General features: G+C 47.0%; 1 protein-coding gene across 11 annotated transcripts in view; it reads left to right on the forward strand.

Annotated features, from left to right (window-relative positions):
• KIAA1217 (KIAA1217 ortholog) overlaps nucleotides 1–15,953 on the forward strand; it is a 1,240,780-nt gene that overhangs the window by 513,275 nt on the left and 711,552 nt on the right. The window lies entirely within an intron of this gene.

The following is a 15,953-nucleotide window of genomic DNA, read 5'->3' on the forward strand; positions in this document are numbered from 1 at the left end:
TACCAGCTGTTTTTGTCTGAAATTCAGGATTAGTTTTCCAGTACTGTTGAAATGGCTGACATTAATGATTTTACTGGCATGCCCTATGTAATGTATTTGTGATCATGGCCTTAACGATTATCCAGAGTCTTCCATTTCAAGATGTTATTTTGGTGATGTGAGACAGATGGCCACGTTTACTTACGTTCAAAGGATAGGAGACAATATGTTGGATATAGGCTTTTTTGAGCCCGCCATGTAAATATATTGCTGTACCCAGATTGACAGTGGGATACGATAAAGTGACATATGGAGAGTGATTCTCTGCTGAATGTTGACAACTAGGAATGTTGCACCACAGTATCAACCGCAAGACAAGGAGACATGATTATTTTTAATGAGCTTAAGCTCAATATTGCCAACCATAAATCTGGTACAGAGACAGAGAAGTACATAGGACTTTTTCTACCTCTGATATGACCCCGGCCTACTATCTGAGACTCTGCTTTGTAAACAATCTGGTCCTTCTGAAGGTGGCCGCAAAGTCTCCCCACCCAAACGTGCGTTGACCATATTTGTTCTCATGGGAAATCCGTCTTACGACAAAACACGAGTGGAAGAAATTCAGACTTATTAAATCCAAAAATTAGGCTAACGGTGTATGTCTATATCAACAGTAGGATTTCCTAGTGCAATGGTCTTGTTTTGTGTATGTTTGTTAGGGTATGTGTGAGTGTCTCCCTGACGAGAGTGATTGTTTGAGGATGTGGCATGGGGTTACCATCGATTTTTAGTATACTAAATCACTGATTCTGTATGATCAGTCTGTTGTGTCATATATGTTATTTATAAAATTATATTTTTTTGTCTTTATATTTATGCTTTGTAAAGGCTAATTGTCTCACCACACATTAATTGTATTCTATTTATTATAAACTGTCATAAATGAACTGATGTAAAGTTAAATGACAGAATATTATTGTAAACCTAAAAACTTAGAAAAAGTATTTTATATGTACAAAAAAACATACATTGATCATATTTTTGTAATAATTAGTCATGTCTGATATACGGGTTGGGCCTAGTCTAACAGTTGAGCCTATAGGAGGCCGCATATAAAGAATTATAGGTCAGACAAGAGTACTATTTTACAATCATAATGTATGTTGCCTGCAGCCAAGGTGACAGTCAGGTCATTGAGCATTGTTAAAGCGGCAGTTTAAACAGCAAAAACGAAAATTTTCTTTTCCTTTCTCCGCTCTGTTTTTTTAGGGGAACAGTGGTCAGAAGAAAGGTGATATTTATGGCAACATGTTTATATTTTCACATTTAGGGTGTATGTGGGATAAAACACCGCCTGCCATAATTTATAAGAATATTGTAAGTCACCAAGGAGTTATTTGACTTTATAGAGCAGCTCAGCCTTGTTCCTCTCTATGGTCACAGAACTCATCAATGCCTTGCAATATCCTTGTAATGTACGGCAGAAGGTACTTTATCCCATATATTATTGTTACTTCTGTCTCACATTGAACTTCATTCCTTTAATTATTCATCTAAGGGGTAAAGCTATATTCTGTGTAGAGTATGAGCAACTGGGTATTCTACTAAGTATTAAATCGGGGCTTAGCTTAGACAGTAAGAGCAGTTGGAAAGAATTGTTAAAGATACCCCAGTCACGCAGCTCAATCAAGCATAGATTGAGGATGCTTTATCCCACTTTTCATTTGATAAGGTTTGACCTATTTTAAGACCGAGTAATCAGTGGCCCATTTTGACACAATTTAAAATTCACGCAGAGCGAATACTTTTTGATTTTCCATGATTCAGCAGCTAGTCGCAGATTGCCTCTTATGAAATTGGTCCACATCTTGCAGGGGTGTTATTGTATTTATGTACCGCTTACTGCCCCTGACAAGGCTCTAAAATTAAGAGCATGCTAAGGGGACAAACATACATTTAATTATAAAGCATTAATTTATCTGTGTCTTTTCCTCTTGCTACGCCATTATGTTTCTGAGGCTAGGAGAATTCATTAATGATCTGTATCAAAAGCAAGAAGCCAATGATCAGTTAAAGATGCGTCTAATTTCCTTCTTGAAGTAAATTATACACTCTGGTCGGTATCATTGACCCCTTTGTTGAAACAGTTCATGTATGAGTGTTTAAATTTACCTGGAATTTTTTGTATATTTTATGTTTATTGAAAATCATATATTCAATCTAGGACAAAGCAGTATGTGCTTATCACATCTGTTTACTAATATAAGTTCAAACCTACTTCTGCATAGTGCACACAAGTATACAACTACATTGCACACTACACAAACATAGAGCCCTCTACTGGACAAGCATATGCAGAGGGTTTCACATTTTGGCAATTACGTGTTTGCATTTATAACTCAGAGACTTTTCCAGGTGCACTTTTGTTTTACGCCTGAAAATGTATTTGTGACTCGGCCCTATCATGTTAGTTTATCTAGTGTACACCTTTGGTTGTTATGTTCTCCAAAATTCCTACTGAACACACTTTGTTAGATGTGTATACGATCGTGATTTCAAAGAACCCATCAACAGTCTATTATCCGGTACCCACCTAAGTTTTTGACAAAACTCTTGCATCTGGGAAAACTTGAAAATCAGCTACTTTAGAACATTGAAGTCAAAATAGCGATTCTTCAAATAAAATGCCAAGAGAATCTGAATTTCATTAAAGACACAGAGGCTAACATTATGCATTATTCCTTTAATGTCACTCCACTCAGCACTTGAAAGAACATTACATCATAAAACAAAAACGTTCCAGAATAGAACATCCACACAGTATGAGTAGTCCATGCACTGCACAATCTTCCTCTTTAAAATGCTAAACTTGTTCCCTCCCTTCTTGTTAAATGAGGATTGAGTCAACAGCAACGGTGTAACTTCTTACAGCAATTGTGTAACTCCTTACAGGAACTGTGCTATTGAGTATTATCTGAAAAGATTAGGAATTGTTAAAGTCTCAATCTAAATGAAGCTTTCAATAAAAACTTTCAGATGCAAAGATAATCACTTAGACACAAACATAAATATATCAATTTCTAAATAACTTTATTTACCAATTTATGTGTTTTTCTTTTTTTATATAATCAAAAAAAAGATCCCACCAGATTGGGATGGGAGGGTGGGATAATGTTAGCCTCCGTGTCTTTAATGAAATTTAGATTCTATTGGCATTTTATTTGGAGCATCGCTATTTCATTACAAGATCAGAGGCTAGCATTATGCATGTTGGTAGCCCTCTAATACCACATCAGACGTGTTCAACTGGCATTAGTCCAATCCCTTCTCAGAATATCATCCAGACTTCCACCTCTTCGGAAGGTTTGAGTAGCCAATGAGAATTAGTGTGAACCTTTTGCAAATCAACCCCAGTCTGCTGCATGGAACATTTCACCCATCTTGCGATAGAAACTATGGTAACTGCTTAAAAAGGTTTCAGAAATGAAATAAAAAATTGGTCAACACCATCAGGTCATGTTCTCATGCAATTCACTACATACAATATTTTGCACAAATCAACTCTTGGATAAAGTTATCCTGAAGGGATCATAGCACCTGTTAGTTAACTTCAATGCCTAAATATCTGAAGCTCAACAACAAGAGATTAGACATAAAAAAGAGGCTAGTTTCATAGTAAACATTGTTCTCGTCTGAATATCTTTTACCTGGCCATCTAGTAAATAAGGACAAGAACCTAATTGACATCCCACAGGGTTTCATATATTGGTCTAGGAGGTCTTCTTAATGTGATGCTCGTATGTACTCTGCAAACCAAAACATAATACCCTACACTCTTGCCATTAATCAGATTGTGACCCACAGAGACTGCTGATCTGTAGTAGACAAACGCTTTATAATTAAGGTCCCTTACAAAGTGATCTGCCAAGAAGATATCTATTTCAACTGTAGGACCTTCCACTGGATCCACATTCCCTTTCATGCGCAAAGGTAGCCAAATGCTTCTAATTTTTATATACCAATAAAGGATTCCTGGACCCTGACATCTGGGAAGATCTCCTGATACTTTCCGTGCAAGATAGTTCAAAGTCCCTGACTGTACCAGAGGACGTTACTCTCCATCTACGTCTTTCTCCAGACTCTCAATAGCAGGAAGAAGAAAAGTGGAATGTCGCAAGCGAGTTCCAAAATCATTTGAAATCCCATATGAGAAGTTCAAAACAGGGTTGTCAGTATAAATGAGCATCTCTCTTTTATCACTTTCTGAAGGACTCTCTCAGTTATTGTGAAGGGTGGAAACTTGTAACTGTTCGCTCCCTTCCAACTCTTAATGAATGCATTCACCGCTAGGGTTCCTGGAACTGGCATCCAAACGTAATTTTTGTTCAGTTGAAATGTCAGTCTGCTCACAAAAAGGGTCTACTTTCAGAGGACCCTAAAACTGTGCTAATTCCCTGAAACAAACCTTGTTCAGTCTTCACTCGCTGTAATCCTTCAAAATTCTTGAAGTCCAGTCCGCAGCTACATTCGGCTTTCTAGGCAGTTACTCTGCTCACAAACTGATTTTGGGTTCTAAGCTCAAAACCCCAAGGTTTCTTGGCTAACTCTGAAAGATCCAAGGATTATGAGCCTCCTAAGCAATTTATATAAGCCCCCACACCAACATAGACCATTCACAATTATACTGCTCTGCCTTGTAAACAATGTCTGAAACTTTAGAGAGGCTAAAGACCTGCTGTTAATTCCAAGTAGTTTAAATAATGTGATCTTTCTGAGTTTGACCATAATCCATCGGTTTTCTGCACACCCATTGCCTGCACCCCAACCAGGTGAAACTCCCATCCGATTCCAGAATGAAGTCTGGCGAACATCCAGAGATTGTCCGGCTATACCAGGCATCTACATTCGCTAACCCCCAAACCAGTTCCTCCTTTTTCTCCTGATCTAGAGATATCTCATCTCCATACTATAAACCTCCCTGAAGGGCCCCTACCCTATCCATTGCAAAGCATGATAGTGTAAAGGACCATGAAATATTGCCTAAATTGAAGTGGATAGTAGATCTACTAGCCTTGCAAGCTCTCTTAGAGTTGTAGCCTGAAGCAGAACCACGTTGACTGTACCTATTGTGAACCCTAAAAAAATGTCTAGAGAGTATGAAGGGATGTGGATCGATTTCTCTGTGTTCACTATGAACTCCTTCTCGCCTGAAGGCTTTTGTACAATAATTGAAATTGATACTGAGACATAAACAGAATATCGTCCAATTAGGAAAACCATGCGTACACCCCTTTCTCTCCCTCATAACTTTGGTGAAACACCATGGTGCTGAAGGAAGGCCAAATACAAGTGGACAAAATTGGTAAAGTCCATGCCGCCTAGTGAACTGAAAATGAAGCTGGCAATCCTTCACCAAGGGGATTGTAAAAATAGACATCCTTCAGATCCTACTTACCAACAAGTTGTCTCTTCAGCAACATGCCTCTTAAAAGATGGATCCTATCCATCTTGTAGTGTCTGTACACCTGGATTTAGTTCCGATCCCTTAGGTTTAAATCGGATCTTCTTCCCCTTTTGTTTTTTAGGTCTCGCTGAGTCAGCGCATGCGCTGCCCTGCGAGACATTTTGTAGGTGGGTTTTAAAAGTGCTGCTACCCCACGCTTTTGCTGGTCTAGGGCTTGCGTTCACGCGCGCAGCCGCCATCTGTCTTTTACGGGTCATTATAATCGTGGCACCCGCGCTTCACTTTTAATGTTAAAAGTAAAGCGCGGGTGCCGCGATTATAGCAAAAGATCTATTTCTTTACTTTTGCTATAATCACGGCACCCGCGCTTTACTTTTAACATTAAAAGTAAAGCGCGGGTGCCGCGATTATAGCAAAAATAAAGAAATAGATCTTTTGCTATAATCGCGGCACCCGCGCTTTACTTTTAACATTAAAAGTAAAGCGCGGGTGCCGCGACTATAGCAAAAGTAAAGAAATAGATCTTTTGCTATAATCGCGGCACCCGCGCTTTACTTTTAACATTAAAATTGAAGCGCGGGTGCCGCGATTATAGCAAAAGTAAAGAAATAGATGTTTTTTTCTATTTCTTTACTTTTTCTATAATCGCGGCACCCACGCTTTACGTGCCGCGATTATAGCAAAAGTAAACCGGGTTAGTTGAAGTATTTATTTCTTCCAACAACGGAGCACTACTACTACAGCACAACAAACATTGACAAACACGTTAAAAAATTGGAGTGTGCATTTTTGGATTATTTCTGTTTATTTTGTGGAGAGGCTCCTGCTTTAGGCCAGTGGGGGGGGGGGGGAACCCTGCTCCAGTGGGCTAACACACTGGTTCCCCTGCCTTCTGGCCCTCGCCCATTTGGGTTCACAGCTCTGCTTTAGCGGGCTCTGGTGGTTGCGGGCTCTTGGGAGTTTTTTCTACCCTGCGCCCCCTCCATTTTTGCTTTATGCCCTGCTTTATCAGGCTCTAGGTTTTGGGCCCTGCTGTCTGGCGGCCTGGCACAGGCTGACTCGGGCGGGGAGTACTTTCAGCCGGGCTCCCGGGTGGGCTGCGGGCTTCCCTTTGACCCGCTGCTTCTCTGGGAGGGGCGTATGTGACGTTGCTGGGTTTTCCCTACGATAGTCTCTTTGGCCTTATGGTTCAGGCCTCTGACTCTTACCCTGCATATCGGGTTACCTTTACAGTGGTAGTGCGCGTGCTTGCATGTCTGAGGCCCCGGTTTCACTCCCCAGCATATACGAGTGTCTCTGTTTCAGGTTTTCCTCGGCCCGACTCGGCCTGCAGCGGCTTTTGCCCCCTCATGTGGGCATCTCATTTCCTGTGGCTGCTGTGGGGAATTCCCTACCCCTCTTCTTGTGGCGTTCCAGTCATGCTTTTGTGGGCTCTGGGGTTGGGGGTTTTCCTCGCTTGTGGCCCTGCACGGGCGGGTTCTGCTGGGGAGTTTCCCTGGCTTGCCGACCTCCTGTTGGCGTCAAGGGGTTACCTGGGTGTCGGACCAGGGGTGGCCCACCTCCTATTTTGCGGCCGCGCCCCCATGTCCCTGTCTCCACGGCTTACCTTCTGGTGCCGGGGCGAGTACAGTCCTCGGCGCAACCGTGGTCCACTCCTGGAGTCATGTCCGGTGATTCGAGAGTTTTCCGGTGGTCTACAACGCGGCGGGTGCCGTGTTTCCCGGCCACTGTTGGATGGGGCTGGGCTGTTGGCAATCAGGAGTTCCTCGCTCAGACGGCCTCCGAGGGGCGGGGCCTGACTCCCCCGGCTTCACTCAGGGCTGTGTCCCTCAGGTGTGGCGGATCCGGCAGCAGCTTCTTCCGGTTTATCCCCGTTTTTGCCCAGGGTTCCGGTCTGTGGGTTACGTCTGTGAGCCGGTGTTGTTCCTGTCTGGGGGGTATGGCGGAGGGCGCGGGCTGCGGCCTCCTCCGTGGTGATACACTCATCTTGCACCCCCGTGGTTTAGTTGGGGTGTCTTGTGCCCACGCTCTTCGTTCTCCCCACGCAGCAAGCTGGACTGCCTCGTTTGCGGCTGCGGTGGTGGTGTGCAAAGGCTCCACAATTACGTTGTTTTTGGGTCATGGTGGCCCTTTGCTGGAAGGCAGGGTGAGTGTTCTATGTTCCTTTATTTTTGTGTTTTTGTACGTCTCCTAAGGGATCTCTGCCACTTGTTGCTGCGCTAGGTCTCTGTTACCTCCCGACTTTTTGTTCGTTGTGACGAGTTTTTGCGGGGAGAGACTAGCATTATGGCTAGAGCGGTCGACCTTGACGCTGGGGGACTGGGTTCCAGTCTCGGCACCAACGCTCAACAGCCTGTGACTCTGAGCACATCACTTTATCTCCCCATACGGTAGGTCGTTGTTATCTTGTGTTGTAGTACGGATTACCTGGATATGGTGGCTTGGTGTTCTCTGGGGTTTCCTGCCACTGCTTTCCACTATGGAGGCCTATGTTCATACTCATGGTCACAGGTTCTTCTCTTGGCACAACTCGTCTTTCTTTCTTCTGTGGATGTTGATTGTGGGCCCTTGGGTAACAGTAGACATCTGTTCTTAAGTGCCAGGATACCCTTCTGGGTGTCCATGCTCGTCAGGTTCCCAGGTTCTGTACCCTATTACATGCACTGCTTGACACAGTGTTGGGCCCTTCCGGGTGTTTTCACGTTCTGTCTTTCTTCTGAGCTCCATGGGGTGGTACTCCGCTCCTCTTGTTGAGCTGTATGTTTTGTCGTTTATGTGCTGCTATATCGCGCATTCTTGGACCTTTGGCCCAGTGGGGTGTGTGTTTCCCCTTCCCAGGCTTCACTTCCGGGTTTTGGTCCTGCGGTCCTTCCATCCTGTATACTCCTGTCCCTGCCTGCTCTCCACTGTTGTGCAGGGTCTGTCCTGGTCAGTCCTAGTTGATGTGGCCGGGGGCTGTGGGCGACTGCATGTCTGATGGGGGCGGAGCTCTGTTTGCTCCTTTTCTTCCTTCTCTGGCTGCTTCTGTAGTCTCCGGGTGGGCTTTGGCTTCTGCTCCTGTTCCTGGAGTCTTGCTTTTCTTGCCAAGGACCGCGGCGGTGGCATCCCCTCCACCTCCTGTTCCATGGTCGTGTTTCTCCTTGCTTCCTGGGGGTTGGGGCTCTGTTGCCACTGATGGGTCACTCCAGTTGTCGGTTGTTGGGCTCCCGGGTGATGGCGGTCTTTTCGGCCTGTGGGACGTGCATGGATTCCCGGTCTGTGCTGGGTTGGTTGGTACACCTGTTGGTGGTTTTCTCGTCTGCCTTCTGATTTTTTTTTTGTAAAATATGTTTATTGATTAACCTTGTACAGTACTTCAGGAACATTTCGAGCAGTAGCTGCCGCTCACATACTAGGATCCTAATCCACAATCCTCCTTGTACAATCAAGTCTTTTCGTGAGCGATGGTTTACAGTCAAAGTTGTCCTTACCCATTGTGTAACATCCTGTGATATACCACCCATTAGTCGTACCATCATCTTTTCATAGCAAGGTGCACCGTAACAATGCTAATAACAGTGAGTACACTCGGAAGTTACAGATCTGAATAAAAGAAAAGTACATAAACCCCTTAAGCCTACCCCATTCTACCTCCCCTCCTCCCCCCTACCCCCATTCCCACAACTCCCCTGGCATGACTTATTGAGTGGATACAGAACAAGGCCTTTGGCTTTGCGCATACTTACAGCGTCTACAATTCTAAGGTGTACTTCAAACTTTCCAAATTCAGGACTACTGACAGGCTAGCTAGAAAAACCATCTATTCTCTCATAACCGTTCTAACCGGGCCCAGAGGAGGGTATGTTTTGCGTGTCGCTAATCTACGATCCTACCTCAATATCAGAGTCTATGGATTTCAGAAGCTCTGCTAAAGCTCTCCAGGCTCGGGCCGAGTCCATTGCCCTATCGCTATGAGCTCGAGTGGCCGCCTGTAGCCTAAGAGCCGTTTCACAGTCCGCCCACCGAATGAATTCCGCCTTCCACTTCTGCAATCGCGGCCCACGCTGCGCCTTCCAATTAGCTGTAATCTCCCGCTTGGCCAGTACCAGTCCCAGATCTATAAATTTACTAGTTATTTTAGTCTTCGAGGTGTGGGGAAACCAGTGTAGCAAGCAAGGAGCTATACCAAATTCAATCTCCCTGTCCGTAACTTCGCATAGTAAGGACCATACTTCCCGCCAATAGGCCCCGATCCGAGGGCAGCTCCACAGCATGTGACGAAAGTCGGCCCCCTCTACATGGCACCTAGGACAGATCGCCGTAAGCGTGTGGAAATACAGTTGAATTTTAACAGGAGTAAGGTAAGCCCTGTGCAATATAAAAAGTTGGATCTGTTGGAATCGGGCGTTTCTGGAACATTTCGAGGGCCTCCCCAACAACTCAACCCATATTTTGTCAGGTATGTCGCACTCAATATCCTCCTCCCATTGCTGCTTCAACCTAATAAGGGAGGCTAACTTTTCGCAGGTCATCCGCCGATATAAACACGTGACAGCTTTAATGGTGCCAGCCGCCAGTACCACATATTGGCAAGCCATGGATGTTCCAGGCTCAAACAACCCTCCTCTCCACCGACGCTGAATAGCCGACACCAACGCCGCATGCAGCAGATAATCCCCGCGAGGGAGATCGAACCGGTCACGGAGTGTCTCATAGGGCAACAGTGCATTGTCTTCATATAGATCTCCCACAGTCGTCAATCCAGAATCATTCCACCTCGCAAGTGCCGACCAGTTGCCCCCATGGGGCAACTGCTGACACATTAACAACGGAATCTCTGGCGCATACGGACGCGTGATCCGCGCCATCTGTTGACTCCTATTCCAACACAACCTGAAGGTCCGTACATCGCTAGGGACACCCCCAAGGCGCATCGGCTGTTGCAGGACAATCCTAGACAGTAGGCATGCGGAAATCCGCCCCCTCGGGTTGTCCCCTACCCCCCGAAATTCTCTAGCCACCGCCTGGGTCAACCACTGTAACTGAGCAGCTAAATAGTAGGTCTCCAAGTCCAGGACTGCTAACCCTCCGTCCCCCCGTGATCTCATCAACGTATGCAAAGCTACCCTGCGTCTGCCAGCAAGCCATAGGAACCCCGTTATCATCTGCTGAAGTCTCTTAAATATCGCCGCAGGGACCCACACCGGAAGCGTCCGAAAATAATATAGCAACCTGGGGAGTGCCACCATCTTGAGGAGCGCCACTCTCCCCGTCAGGGACAACGGCAACGCCTTCCAAAAATCCATACTGCCCTGGAGACCTCGTATCGCCCTACCGATGTTCCCCTCCACCAGATCTTTTTAATCGTGGTAAATACGTGTCCCCAGATAGGACATACAGGTGTAGTCCCACCGTACTCCCTCCGTACTGCGAGGACCCTCAGCTGTCTTGGAAGTGGGGAGAAGCCCTGATTTTGTCCAATTCACTTTTAGTCCCGCCAGTTCTTCGACACATTGAAGCAGGCGTTTGGCTCCCTTCAACCCCCCCTTAGTATCAGCTAAGAACAGGAGGAGATCATCCGCGTAAAGAGCTATATAATGGGTTTCGCCATGTACCGAAAGTCCCCTAAACCAACTCCCCGTTCGGGCCTGGGCCGCCAGCGGCTCTATGGCCAATGCAAACAATAGCGGGGATAGAGGACACCCCTGTCGCGTCCCCCTACCCACCGCACAGGGAGGGGATATTAAACCCCCTGACTTAGTTTGGGCCGTAGTATCCTTATACAACAATGCTGACCAAGCCACAAACCGCTCCCCCAGCCCAAAAGCACGCAGAACCTGGAATAGATAGGGCCACTCCAGACTATCAAAGGCCTTTTCTATATCAACCGAAAATATGGCAGCATCGCGCGATGCGTATGTATCGGCCTCCAAAACACGAATCAGTCGTCGGACATTACCAGCCGTAGTTCGCTTGGGTATAAACCCCGCCTGGTCCGCATAGACCAGCCGGGTCATGTACGGTAAGAGACGAGAGGCCAAAATTCGGCTCAATATCTTATAATCGGTGGTAAGCATAGACAGCGGCCGGTAGGCAGTTACATCAGAGGCAGCCCTCCCAGGCTTCAATAACGGGGTTATAAGCGCCTCACGCGTCGTGGCAGGGAGTCGGCCCAGCCTCATTGTAAAGGGTCACCAACCTAGGGGCCAGCAACTCGACATAAGTCGCATAAAACTCGATCGGTAAACCATCCACCCCTGGCGTCTTTCTCCGCGCCATGTGTTTAATTGCACCCCGCACTTCCCCCAGCTTGACCTCATGACCCAACAGTTCCGCTTCCGCTCTGTCAAGGGTCGGAAGGTCCCCCCCAGCTAAGAATTCCCCCAATCGGCCCTCGTCTAAGTCCACTCTACTGGAGTACAGTTCCTCATAGTATCCAGCAAAAAGGCGATTAATGCCCTGTTGGGTGTAACACACCCCCTCGATTGGATCGTCTATCGCCAATATAGGGGTCGCCTGTCGTAAGGGGTTTGCAAGCCAGGCCAACAACGTACCAGATTTATCATGCTCTGCGTGGGCATGCACCAAATACTTCTTATAATCATAACACCTCAACTTCTCAACCCCCACCTCCACTGCCTCCCTGGCATCCAGCACCTCTCCCTGTCCCTCTGGGTGTTCTGGGCGAGCACGCTCTAATTCGCGCAGTCGTTGATCCGCAGTCTCTATGTCCTGAAGAAGAACTTTTCGGACCCCAATCTTGTGAGCAATGCATAGTCCCCTCACTACCACTTTAAACGCGTCCCACTCCACAGCCAATGAGGAAGCAGAACCAGCGTTCTCTCGAAAATACTGGGCCACCCCCTCCCCAATCGCCGCTTGCTCGTCTGCCTTCTGTTTACCGTTCCTTGGCTTATTTGGGGTTTGCCCCTGCCCCGCGGAGGCTCCTTGTTGCTCTCCTGGGCGGTTTGTACCCTGCCTCATTCTCCGGGGGGTTTGCGGGGTTTGCCCCTTTTGGTTTTTCGGCAGGGTGGTGCTGCCCTTGCCTCGGTCACTTTCTTTCGGTTTGTGTCCCCGGTGCTGGCTTTTTTCTGCCTTCTCATCCGGGCTCCCGGCTTTGCGCTTCCTATGGTCCCTTTGCTTCCGTGGGTTCTGGGCTTGTTGGCCTGGCCGGGACATTTGTCCTGTTGGTTGGGCTCGCCTGGGTGCTTCTCGATTGTTTCTGCTCCTGCGGATGGTGGACCTGGGAGATTTTGCTCAGTGGTCCATGTTGTGCCTCTGTGGGCTCAGGCTCACTCGGTTCTAGGGTTTCATATCCTGCCATGGCTTTTTATGTATCCCTTGGGGATTTTTGTTCAAACAGTACTTGTGATTGTCCGGTGGTGCTGGTTTTCCCAGTTCTCTTTCCCGGTCGGGGCCCGGCGCTCCCTGTGCGGATTGTATCCTCTTCTTCTTTGTCCCTGGTTTTGGGGTACTGGGGCCTGCTGGCTCGGGTTTGATCCCAGGGGGTGTTGACATTGCTCAGGCTCGTTCCACCCGACTCTTCTGTCCTTCTCACCTTTGGTGTGTTGCTGCCTGTGGCCTTGCCTCCATGTTCACTCAGGTTCCTGTCGGATCTCCATTGTTCGGCTGGGCCAGTCCTGGTTGTTGGTTGTATAATTAGCCACCTGGGTGCTCGCCTCTGCGGCTCATTTGCTGCTTGTGGAACATTGCGGGAATGGTTTGCTTGGCCCCTGCGCTGGGCTGTCTCGCTTGTTTGTCCTACATTCCCCTTCCTTCCAGGTTCATTATGTTTTCTTGTGCATGTGGTCCCCTGGTGGGCGTTCGCCTTCCTGTTTGGGGCTTGGCCTTGGCCCTGGTCCCTTTTCCACTCTTTGGCCTCCATGGGCAGCCTTGTGGGCTTTCCGCTGTTGGTCGGTTGGGTGCCCTTGGTGGACGGGTCGTTTTGATGTTTTGCCTTGCACCTGCCTGGGCTCTTTCATTGCTGTTGTGCTCCTTTCCGGGAATCCTTTGGGCATCTGTGGTCCGTGTTGAGCCTGTCTCTCCTTGCTGGTGGGGTTTGGGTGATCTTCATTTTTGTTGTTCGGTGGGGTACTGGTTTCCTTGCTGCACCTCCATCCGTTCTTGCGGCTGGGTTGGTTCGTCTGGTTCCTCTGCATCGGCCCTCGGTTGCCACCAGGCGTGGTGGGTTTTGTTTCCTTCTCCCCCTCCGGTCATTGGATTGGGGGTGGTTCGACTCTCTTGCTGTTGATGGTCCACCGTGCGGTATAGATGGGCTTCGGTCGGACTGTGTCTCTTGCTGCTGTGGCTTCTTGTTGTGTCACTGTGGTGTGGATGCCCTCTGTTTCTTCGGTTCCGAAGTCTGGGCTTCTGCTTCCTTCTCGCTGTTGGCTGTCCACCGGACGGTCTTGGTATGTTTGGGCCGGCTTACCGTTTTCTGTTCTCTGGCTGGTTTGTTGTTCCTTGAGGCTCTGGTCGGTTTCGTCCCGTGCCTTCTTAGTCCGCCTTCTGTCGGTGGTTTTTGGGCTGGCTTCTGGCGGTCCTTCATGACTCGGGGGTCAGGGGTTTCGGCCCCTCTGGTGTCTTTTCATGGGCTGGTTCTTCCTGCTCGTGGTTGCCTCTCTCTTGGGTGGTTCTTCCGCTCGTCTGTGTTTTTGAGTTTGCCTTGTTTCTTTGGCATCTCCTTCTGGTCCGTTGGTTTCTTGTGGTTCCATGAAGCCGCTTGGCTTTGGTATGTGCTCACTTTGTTAGTCATGTGGCGAGGAAGACTTACGAGGAGGTAATGCCCTGGTTACTTACCGGTAATCTTCATTACTCCGAGTAAAGTCTTCCTCGCCTCATGAGTTCCCATCCCTCCCTCCCTTTTGGCTTTCGGCTTCATGTTTATGCTTGGTATTCCAGGCTGAATGGTAGGGTCGGCCCGCCTCTTATAGAGGTCAAGGGTGGATTGGGTCGGCCATATTGGGAAGGGATGGGAGGCTGACCTTTTTAGCTTTAGAGGGTTCTGGTTTGGAGCTGAAGCTCAGTTTGTTAGTCATGAGGCGAGGAAGACTTTACTCGGAGTAATGAAGATTACCGGTAAGTAACCGTGGCATCAATCCCCTAGTGAAACAAAGTTGCAGGATGTCGCCTGCGATGCTGCGGGATGATTAGCTGCTTGCTGGGATAGCTGGAAGCGATGATTTGAACGCAAGTTTTGGGGTTTTCCAAGCTTTTTATTTAAGAGATATGCATTTGCTATAGGAAGGTCACATATATCTGTCTGTATGAGTATTTACACAAATAACCATTTCTTTAGCACTTACTAAGTACTTATTACCACCTAAAGTAACCATTTTAGCAACCTTAGAATATAGAAAGATTAAGGAAAAAACTGTTTGTTTCAACTTCTAAGCCTTATAGTTTGCATGCAGCTCTTTCATGCTGGTTCATAACTCAGTGTGCTATATTACAAGACTTATAACTTATGACCCGCAGGTAACACACAAATCTCTGCAGCAAAAGTTGCAGGCCAATGAGCTGTATACATCAAATACAAATCTTTGTTGTGCATGTTACACATTGTGCTTTGTAAAAGGCTCATTAATGCTCAATGCTATTTTATGTAACACCAAAACTACTGGGAATATAGACACCAAAGTGACTGGGAATAAACAGGATGATGTTTCCATAGATTGGAAACCAAAGTAATGTCAAACAAACCAATTTAAGAGCAACAACAATATGAAAAGCTTGTTAAGATAAAGAAGTACTGAACTGAGCGAGGAGCAGCATTTAAAAGAGGAAGATTGTTCGGTGCATGGACTCCTCATCCTGTGTGGGTGTTCTATTCTAGATTGCTTTTCTTTTATGTTGTAATGTTCTGAAGGAATAATGTGTACTGGTAGCCTCCGGTATAATGGGACCCTGATTCCCAAGGTGGCAGCATTTGGATCTGCAAATAGTGCAGTGTGCTTCAAAATATGCATGCAATGCCATCAGTGTCTTTTTTAAATTGGTGAGGACCTGCAGCTGTACAGTGGCATCAATCATACAATTACTGCTGATGTATTGTTTGAAGGATGTGTCTTTACTACTGACGTCAATCTGAATTAGTTTATTGGTTTACAGCTTGCAAATATATGGTACCAGATTACAGGAAAGCGCTGAATATATTTTGATTTCCTTACAATAAAATCAAATTAAAAGAAGCCTAGGTGGAGAAGTGTAGCTCACTGGTTAGAGGCGGCATACCCTGAAGCAGAGGTCAGACCTGGGACCAGGGTTCGATTCCCGACGCGGCAGGGTCTGGAGCCCAATTGTCCGCGGACTCGATAATTCTCGCTTCGGTGCCTACTCTAAGCACGAGTTCACACTATGCAGCTCTGGGCAACAAGCTTGCTTAATCTCCACAACGGCCCCCCGCGGTGGGATGCCTGGCTTTCACCTTGGGGATGCCCAGTATGGGTTATCTCACAGGAAAAACCAGGACGGGTTCCCAATGCAAGCGCCGAGATGCCCAAGGGTAATTTGAGCGCTATATAAGACC

This window comes from Triturus cristatus, chromosome 10 (assembly GCF_964204655.1).
Source record: "Triturus cristatus chromosome 10, aTriCri1.1, whole genome shotgun sequence".
In the NCBI taxonomy this organism is placed as follows: domain Eukaryota; kingdom Metazoa; phylum Chordata; class Amphibia; order Caudata; family Salamandridae; genus Triturus; species Triturus cristatus.